Source organism: Canis lupus, chromosome 1 (genome assembly GCF_003254725.2).
Source record: "Canis lupus dingo isolate Sandy chromosome 1, ASM325472v2, whole genome shotgun sequence".
Lineage (NCBI taxonomy): Eukaryota > Metazoa > Chordata > Mammalia > Carnivora > Canidae > Canis > Canis lupus.
The window spans coordinates 116,558,869-116,569,318 of record NC_064243.1 but is presented as its reverse complement, the minus strand read 5'-3'; the positions used below and the strand labels follow the sequence as shown (position 1 = coordinate 116,569,318).

Here is a 10,450-nt window from a genome sequence, read left to right as displayed (position 1 = left end):
TTTATTGTTATATCTATATACACTGACAACCCTTCAAGGGATGAATAACGTTTTTATATTTATCCAGATATGTGCCACTCTTGTTGGTCATCCTTTATTTCTTAAGTCCCAAGTTTCCCATTTATTTTTCTTCACCCTACTTTCTTCCTTCAAAGTAGGAATATTGACAATGAATTCTCTCCCTTTTCCTTCCAAGAAGAAAATTCATCAAGGTATTCACCAAAGGTATTCTCCAAGAACACCTTTATTTCACCTTAATTTCTAAAGGATATTCTCAATTATTGAGAATTGTTGATTGGCAGGTTTTTTGTTTTTTTTAAAGATTTATTTATTTTAGAGAAAAAGTGAGAGAGAGCGGGTAGGGAGTGGCAAAGGGAGTGGGAGAGAGAGAATCTCAAGTAGATTCCCTGCTGAGTGCAGAGCTTGAAGCAGGGCTTGATCCCAGGACCCATGAGGTCATGACCCATGAGATCATGACCTGAGCTGAAATCACCAGTTGGTTATTTAAGTGACTGAGCCACCAAGGTGCCCCAATTAGTAGTAGATTCTCTGTGGCTCAAGGAGCCTGACCCAGGGCTTGATCCTGGGACCCTGAGATCCTGACCTGAGCCGAAGGCAGATTCTTGACTGATTGAGCCTTCCAAGCACACCCCCCCCACACACTTTTTTTTTTTAAGTTTTTGTTTATTCGAGAGAGAAAACCAGCAGTTGGGAGGGGCAGAGGGAGAGAGAGAGAAGCAGACACTCTGCTGAGGGGGAAGCCCAAAGGCGAGGCTTGTCCTGGGACCTGGAGATCATTACCTGAGCTGAAGGCAGACTTTTAACTAACTGAACCATCCAGGCACCCCGTGGTGGTTCTTTTTTAATATTCTTTCAGAATATTGTTTCTTTGCCTTCAGGGCTCTATTTTTTTTTTTTTCTTATGAGAAGGCCACAACCATTTGATTCATTGCTCCCCTACATGTATTGTGCTATTTTTGTCCGACTGCTTTCAGTTTTTTCAAAACCTTTATTTTTTTTAGCAGTCTGATTATGATGTGGCTGGGTTTAATTTTCTTTTAGTTTAGTCGTTTGTCAAGAAAATTGATCATGTAATTTATGTCTTTCACCAAATTTGGGAAATATTTAGGCTATTATTTCTTCAAAAAATTTTTTTCGGTACACGTATTCTGCTCCTTTCCTTCCGGAATCCCAGTGACATGAATATTGGACTTTTTGATATCCCATAAGTCCTTGAGGTATCTATAAATTATTTTCAAAAATTTTCACTATTACATATACCCAGTAATTTTCCTTGTTCTGAAATCAATGAAGCCTGATATTAATGTGCATATTACAGGTTAAATTTTAGTAGTGTTGATACAGCATATCTTTTCCCATCCCTTTACCCTTAACCTAGCTATTTCATTGTATTTCTGATGGGTTTATTTAGACACTAAATAGTTGGGCAATTTTTTTTCCAATATAATTAGAGAAATAATCTGTCTTTTATTTGGTGTGTTAGGACCCTTTACATTCAATGTAATTATTTTTTTAAAGATTTTATTCATTCATTCATGAGAGACACACACAGAAAGAGGCAGAGGGAGAAGCAGGCTCCTTGCCTGATGTGGGACTTGATCCCAGGACCCCAGGATCACGACCTGAGCCAAAGGCAGACGCTCAACCACTGAGCCACCCAGGCATCCCATTCAATGTAATTATTGATAAGGTTAGATTTAGGTCTATCTTTTTTTTAAGATTTAATTTATTTATTCATGAGAGACACACAGAGAGAGGCAGAGAGAAGCAGACTTCCTGTGGGGAGCCCAATGTGGGGTTCGATCCCAGGACCCTGGGGACCTGAGCCAAAGGTAGATGCTCAACCGCTGAGCCTCCTAGGCGCCCCTAGGTCTATCATTTTGTTTTATGTTGGCCCCTCTGTGGTTTTTCTATTCCTTCTATCCTGTTTTCTTTGGATTATGTGAATTGTGAGATAGTAAGAAATATCTATTTGGTCTCTGTCTCTAGTTCCTAACAGTGAGCTCCTAAAACCCCTGTAATTTCTTGAGTGACCGGGGTGCTAGAAGCATATTTTCTCCTGATGAGGTGACTCTTGGTGGGCTTCTAGATAGCTTCGGAATAGGGGCTGGTTACCAGGAAGATCAAACCATGATTAGAATCTTGGAACTTCCGGGTGGCCCTGGTGGCGCAGTGGCTTAGCGCCGCCTGCAGCCCAGGGTCTGCTCCTGGAGTCCTGAGTCTTGGGATCCAGTCCTGCATCCAACTCCCTGCATGGAGCCTGCTTCTCCCTCTGCCTGTGTCTCTGCCTCTCTCTCTTTCTCTGTGTCTCTCATGAATAAATAAAGTCTTAAGAAAAACAAAAACCAATGCTCCCTAAAGCTCTCTCACCGTTTTACGGATGCCTGACGTAAGGCTTAGAGGTTAACTGGAGATACACAGGTACAAGCCTGGCCTCCCGAACAGGTGACCCGTAATCACATATACACAACATCCAGCCACACCTGCCACCGCAACGCGGCGTCTCCGCGCAGGTCTCCGCCGGCCGTCTTCTTCACCTGAGGGCATCCCTCGGGCGCGTCCCCCTCTCCCCTCCAGGACCGTGATTCTTTCCCTGTCGCCGCCGCCACTCGGTCCCGAAAGAGACGACCAGGTGCCCCCTTCACCCTCACCCTCAGCGCTGAGCCGACCGACAGACATGAAGTGTCATCCGCTTGCCCGCAGAGGGCGAACTAGAACCTCCAGAAGTGTCTCTGGCGCCGCCGGGCGGATCCCGACGCTCGCATTCCGCCTGACTGGCGGCTTTTCTGGCTGGGGCTACGTTTCTCACAGACGCCGCGGCTCGAGGCCGCGTTCGCCGCGGAGCGGGCGTCTGGTGCGCGGCCTGTGGCGACCCTCGAGCTGCCCGGGCTGAGGCAGCTGGAGTCCTGGCGGTTGCCTCCCGCCCGCGGCTCCGCGTACCAGCCGCTCGGCGTCGGGCCTCGCGGTTCTGTTTGGCGCCGGGAAGCGGTAGAGCAGCACGAGCCCGGCTTCCGCGCTGAGGGGACGCGGGAGGCCGGCGGTCCGCTCCCGGGCCGCATTTCCCGGAGGGCTCTGCGGGCGGACGCTGCGCTCCTCGGGTTCGGCCGCTTTGCGGGAAGGCGGCACCTTAGCTGCTGCGGGGCCTTTGGAGTCTGGTGCAACTTGGCCCGTTTGGACCAGACCGGAACCTGGGAAGGACTGGGGTGAGGGGTTCAGGTAGGAGCATTTCGTGTCCGGAGCCGCTGAAGAGATCGTGTGTGTGTGTGTGTGTGTGTGTGTGTGTGTGTGTGTGTGAGAGAGAGAGAGATGAGAAAGAGAGGGAGAGAGATTGTGATATTAACCGTGTGTATTCGTGGTGTGTGATTGTGACTTTATGTGGTGATAACTCTGCGTGATGGAGTAGAGTGCTTGGGACGGTGCCAGTTCCCAGGATGGAGTATGTGACTGTGACTGCATGACTGCGCCATTGTGCACAGGGATGTAGAGGGCCCACGTGATTGTGCAGTTGGGACTGTCCCGCCGTGAGGGGGCTGTGTGATTTTGGGAAACGTGTGCAGCACTGCTGCGTGTGTGTGTGTGTGTGTGTGAGTTCGTCTGTGACTGTGTGGTGTTAGGTGCCTGTGGCTGTGCAGGTGTGACTAGTGTAACCCCCTTGGGGTGTTTGTGTGAGATTGTTTATTTATGATAGTCACACACACACACAGAGAGGCAGAGACACAGGCAGAGGGAGAAGCAGGCTCCATGCACCGGGAGCCCGACGTGGGATTCGATCCCGGGTCTCCAGGATCGCGCCCTGGGCCAAAGGCAGGCGCCAAACCGCTGCGCCACCCAGGGATCCCGTGTGTGAGATTGTGATTGCCTGGCTGTGGGGCTGTAGGTACGTGGGTGTGGGGAGGCTGTGTGATTGGGTCTTTGTCCCCTCGGTGTGTATGTGGGATTATATGTGAATGACCTGGTACAGCACCATGTTTGCACAAGGAGTGGAGGGTTTTGTAATTGTGCAGGTGTGACTCTATCCAGGAGACATCTGTGAGCTCAGGACAGATTCCAGCCTTTCCCTGTAACTGCATTAGGCTGGACTCTCTCTCCCTCTCATTCTCTCCCTCTCTCTCTCTAGATATAGATATAAGTATAGATATATAGATAATAGTCTTTCCTGATTTTCCTTTTACGTGTGTGAGGACAGTGAGGGACTGGAGAAAGTTTGTGTTTTAACCTGGTCAATTGGAATTCCAGGAAAAGCTGGTGTCTCATCAATTTCTTCTTTCTACAGTTACTATTGCTAAGAGAAAGAGTAAAGAATGATTATTGAGTATCTGGAGGCCAAGATCAAAATACTTTGGCATTTTTTTCTTTCTCCCCTTAAATAGTTTTTACTATTAACAGGGCCTTGTTTTTCAGAGCCTAATTTTTTCACCTCTTCTGACAGTTTCTGATTACCAAAAGCCCATTCAACAAACCTTGTCCATAGTATTTCCCATTTGGATATGGGGTCTTGGAGTTAGATCCAAAACTGAGTTTTTTCATCTTTCCCCTCCCTCTTAGTATTTTTTTTAAAATTTTATTTATTTATGATAGTCACAGAGAGAGAGAGAGAGAGAGAGAGAGGCAGAGACACAGGCAGAGGGAGAAGCAGGCTCCATGCACCGGGAGCCCGATGTGGGATTCGATCCTGGGTCTCCAGGATCACGCCCTAGGCCAAAGGCAGGCGCCAAACTGCTGCGCCACCTAGGGATCCCCTTCCCTCTTAGTATTAATATGGCAGTTTCTTCTCTGTGTCCAACCTTTGCTAAGATCTCTTCTGGTCTAGAGAGGCAAATACAAGAGCCTTTATCATAAGTGAATTGTTGGAAATAAGATTAGCAGCATGTATGTAACATCGCACACTACAGTCCTGGTATTGAAAGCCATGGAATTTATGGGATGGTGTTGGTTAGTCTCATTCCAAGTAAGTGACAAGATCTTTCACTTTGGCAATATATTTGGAGTAGAAATGAGATTGGGGGCTTGATCAAAGAATTCTATACCAATAGGGCCAGGATTTAACAGGTAATCTGTGAGTAAACACTTGGACCAGTTTCCAAATCTGTTTTGACTTAAATGCTCAAATGGTCCCCATTGGAGTACTCAACCTGGAATCCATAATGATACTTACTAAGGATTACAAAAAAGATGGATAGATCTACAAACAACACCTTGAGACAACATTTGAGATAATAATAGCCAAAATGAGTTTCATAAATAAGGAAATTTTAAGTGATTTCTGCTCTAAGGTGTCATTTTATGAAGTTAATTAAAACTGTGTTTGAAATAGAGCATATGCATTTTCAACATTATGACTAACACCAATGCCCAGGTGAGAGGGGAATTCAGAAGTTGGAAGAGTTTGCAGTTAAAGTTCAGCTGATCCACATCTAGGCCACAGTGTTCACTCATTTGATCTGTGGAATAGCCTATTAACTGGTCTCTACTTCCTCCATTGCCTGCCTTAAATTACTTCTTAACACAATAGCCAGGGTGATTCTTCTGAAATGTAGGTCAGATTACTTCACTTCTTGACTTAAAGCTTTCTGTTGATTTCCTATCTCAGAATAAAAACCAAAGTCTCTGGGGGCGGCTGGGTGGCTCAGTTGGTTAAGTGGCTGCCCTCAGCTCAGGTCATGATCCGGGGTCTTGGAATCGAGTCCTGTTTCAGGCTCCCTGCTCAGCGGGGAGTCTGCTTCTCCCTCTGCCCCTCTACCTGCTCATGTTCTCTCTCACTCATGCTCTCTCTCAAATACATAAAATCTTAAAAAAATTAAAACCAAAGTCTCTACAGTTGTTTATGTAGCCCTGTGTGATCTGGCTCTCTGTTCCTGATTTTAACTCTGTAATTTTTTTTGTAACTTAATTCTTCCCCCTCTGCATATGTTTGCTGATTCCCCTGCCTGGAATTTTCTTACTCCTGATATTGGCAATCACTCCTTCATTTTCTTCAAGATTTAACTCACATGTCACCAAATTGGAAAAATCATCCTTGACCACCCTGTATCAACCAATGCACTTCCTATCACCTTGTCCTATATAATTTTTCCCTGTAGCTCTTTTTCTTTTTATTGAGACATAATTGATATATAACATTAATTTCAGGTGTGTAATATGATTCAATATATATTTTTTTGTGAAATGATCTCAAAAGTCTAGTTAACATCCATCATCATACACAATTACAATTTTTTTCTTGTGATGAGCACTTTTAAGATCTATTCTCTTAGCAACTTTCAAATACTGTGTACAATAAGACTTTATTAACTATAGTCAATATGCTGTACATTCATCCATAGGAATTACTCATTTTATAATTGGAAGTTTGTACCTTTTGGCCACTCTCACCTATTTTGCCTTCCCAGCTTCCCACTTCTGGAAACACCAGTCTATTCTCTGTATCTCGAGTTCAGTTTTTTTATTTTTTTAAGATTTCCTCATATAGTGAGACTATACAGTCTCTTTCTCTGACTTATTCCATTTAGCCTAATACCCTCAATGTTCATCCATTCTGTTTCAAATGGCAGTATTTCCTTCTTTTTTTTTTTAATCCATCTTGCCATTTGCAATGATGTGGATGGAACTAGAGGATATTCAGCAAAATAAGTCAATCAGAAAGACAATTATCATATGATCTCACTTATATGTGTAATTTAAGAAACAAAACCAGAAGATCATAAAGGAAGAAAGGAAAAAAATAAAACAAGACAAAATCAGAGAGGGAGACAAATTATAAGAAACTTTTTTTTTTTTTAAGATTTATTTATTTGTTTATTCAGAGAGAGTGAGAGAGAGGCAGAGACACAGGCAGAGGGAGAAGCAGGCTCCATGCAGGAAGCCTGAGGTAGGACTCGATCCTGGATCTACCAGGATCACACCCCGGGCTGCAGGCGGCGCTAAACCGCTGCGCCACAGGGGCTGTCCAAGAAGCTCTTAATTACAGGAAGCAAACAGGGCCTTTGGAGGAAAGAAGTGTGGGGGGATGGGTAACTGGGTGATGGACATTAAGGAGGGCATGTGATGTCATGAGCACTAGGTATCATATAAGACTGATGAATCACTGACCTCTACCTTTAAAAGCAGTAACACGTTATATAGTAATTAATTGAATTTAAATAAAAAAATACAAGATGTATATGACAAAGGAAAACAGATTCCAGTATAATTAACATTTAATGTTAACTACTTTCAGGTATACAATATAGTGATTCATCAATTCTTTACATTATTTGGTGCTCATCAAAATAAGTGCTCTTAATCCTTTCAACTATTTCACCCAACCCTTCATCCACCTCCTGTCTGGTAACTATCTGTTTGTTCTTGTAGTTAAGAATCTGTTTTTTGGTTTGTTTCTGTTTTCCTTTGCTCATTTGTTTTGTTTCTTAAATTTCACAAATAAGTGAAATCCTAGAGTATTTGTCTTTCTCTGACTGACTTATTTCACTTAACTTTATACCCTCTAGATCTGTCCATATTGTTGCAAATGGAAAGATTTCATTCTTTTTATGGCTGAGTAATATGCCATTTTGTGTGTGTGTGTGTGTGTGTGTGTATACATGTATCATATTTTCTTTATCAATGGACACTTCCATAATTTGGCCATTGTAAATAGTGCTGCAGTAAACATGGGGGTGCATATATGTTTTTAAATTAGTGTTTTTGTATTCTTTGGGTAAATACCCACAGTAGAATTATGGAATCATATGGTAAATCTAATTTTTAAAAAAAATTTTATTTATTTACATGAGAGAGAGTGACCAAGAGAAGGAGCAGGGGAGGGGTGGAGGGAGAGGGAGAAGCAGACTCTCTGCTTAGCAGGAAGCCTGACACGGGTTTCCATCCCAGGACTCTGGGATCATACCTGAGCTGAAGGCAGAAACTTAACCTACTGAGCTCACCTGGCATCCCCTATTTCTAATTTTTATTTTTATTTATTTTTTTAAAGGATTTTTTTTTAAAGATTTCATTTATTTATTCATGAGAAAAAGAGAGAGAGGCACAGACACAGGTAGAGGGAGAAGCATGCTCCATGCAGGGAGCCTGATGTGGGACTCGATCCCGGGTCTCCAGGATCATGCACTGAGCCGAAGGCAGATGCTCAACCTCTGAGCCACCCAGGCATCCCTATTTCTAATTTTTAAAAAAGGACTTATTTATTTATGAGAGAGAATGAGCATACAAGCAGGGGGAAGAGCAGAGGGAGAGAATCCCCAGCAGACTCCCTGCTGAGGGTGGAGTCCAATGCAGGGGTCAACCTTCCGACCCTGAGGTCATGACCCAGACCAAAATCAAGAGTCACATTCCCACCCAACTGAACCCAGGTGCCTCTCTATTTCAAATTTTTTTCAATTTAAGATTTTATTTGTTTATTTGACAGAGAAAGCACAAGCAAGGGGAGCAGCAGGCAGTGGGAAAGGGAGAGGGAGAAGCAGGGAGCCCAATGCAGGGCTTGATACCAGCACTCTAGGATCATGACCCAAGCCAAAGGCAGATGCTTAACTGAGCCACCCAGGTGCCCCTCTTTCTAATTTTTTGAAGAAACCTCATGCTGTTAACCACAGTGGCTGCACCAACATACATTCTAGCCAACACCCACAAGAGTTCCTTGGTCTCCACATCCTCATCAACACTTGTTTCTTGTGTTTTTCATTTTAGCCATTCTGACAGGTGTGAGGTGATATCTCATTGTCTTTTTGGTTTGCATTTCTCTGATGATCAGTGATGTTGAGCATCTTTTCATGTATTTGTTGGCCATCTGTATGTCTTTGGAGAAATGTCTCTTCATGTCTTCTGCCCTTTTTAAAATTGGATTATTTGTTTTTGGGGTATTAGTTATATCAGTTCTTTATATATTTTGGGTACTAACCCTTTATCGGATATGTCATTGCAAATATAACATGTATTGTGTTTTAATTTTGTTGTTTCCTGTGCTGTGTATAAGTTTTTACTTTGGTATAGTCACAATAAATTGTTATATTTTTTAAAGATTTTATTTTTAATCGATCTCCATACCCAATGTGGAGCTCAAATTCACAACCCTGAGATCAAGAGTCACATGGTCCATTGACTGAGACAGCCAGCCACCCCAGTCACAATACATTATTCTTGTTTCTGTTTCATTTGCCTCAGGAGCCTTATCTAGGAAAATGTTGCTATGGCCAATGTCAGAGAAATTACTGTTCTTCTCTTTTAGGAGTTTTGTGGTTTCAGGTGTCATATTTAGGTCTTTCATCCATTTTGAATTTATTTTTGTATATGGTGTAAGAAAGTGGGTCAGCTTCATTTTGTTGCATGTAGCTGTGCAGTTTTCCCAATACCATTTGTTGAAGAGACCCTTTTTCCCATTGTATATTCTTGCCTCATTTGTTGAATATTAACTGACCATATAATGATGGGTTTATTTCTGGGTTTGCTATTCTGTTCTATTGATCTATCTGTGTTTCTGTTTTTGTGCCAGTACCATACCGTTTGGATTACCACAATGTTGTAGTATATCCTCAAATCTGAGATTGTGATTCTTGCAGCTTTGTCCTTTTTCAAGATTGGTTTCGCTATTTGGGTTCTTTTGTGGTTCCGTATGTATTTTAGGATTATTTGTTCTAGTTCTATGAAGAATGCTCTTGGTATTTTGATCACGATTGCATTAAATTTGTAGATTGCTTTGGGTAGCGTAGACATTTTAATAGTATTTGTTCTTTCAATTCACGAGCATGGAATATCTTTCCATTTGTTTGTGTCATCTTCAGTTTCTTTCATCAGTGTTTTAAAGTTTTCGGAGTATACATCTTTTACCTCCTTGGTTAAGTTTATTCCTAGGTATTTTATTATTTTTGGTGTAATTATAAATGGGACCATTTAAAAAATTTCTCTTTCTGCTGTTTCATTATTAGTGTATGGAAATACAGATTTTTGTGTATTGATTTTGTATCCTGTCACCTTACTGAATTCATTTAGTTCTAATAGTTTTTTGGTGCCGTCTTTCAGGTTTTCTATATAGAAATAGTGAAAAATTTACTTCTTACTTACTGACTTGGATGCCTTTTATTATTATTTTTTGTTGTTGTCTGATTGCTGTGGCTAGGACTTCCAGTACTAAGTTGAATAAAAATGTTGAGAGTGGACATCCTTGTCTTGTTCCTGATCTTAGATGAAAAACTCAAGTTTTTCCCCCATTGAGGATGATGTTAGCTGGGTTTCTCATATATGACCCTTATTATGTTGAAGTATTTTCTCTCTAAACCTACTTTTTTTGAGGGTTTTTATCATGAATGGATGTTGTACTTTGTCAAATGCTTTTTCTGTATCTATTGAAATGATCATAGAGTTTTTATCCTTTCTCTTGCTGATGTGATTTATCATGTTGATTGATTTACAAATATTAAATACTTGCATCCCAGGATTAGAT

At 42.1% G+C, this 10,450-nt stretch overlaps 1 long non-coding RNA gene across 2 annotated transcripts in view; it reads left to right on the top strand.

Moving 5' to 3' along the window:
- Positions 1-2,755: 2,755 nt before the first annotated feature.
- Positions 2,756-10,450, top strand: part of LOC118351829 (uncharacterized) — a 54,036-nt gene continuing 46,341 nt past the window's right edge. For both annotated transcript variants that reach the window (XR_004807970.2, XR_004807969.2), the window contains exon 1: positions 2,756-3,237. This is a non-coding gene — a long non-coding RNA (uncharacterized LOC118351829). The remainder of the gene's footprint in view (positions 3,238-10,450) is intronic.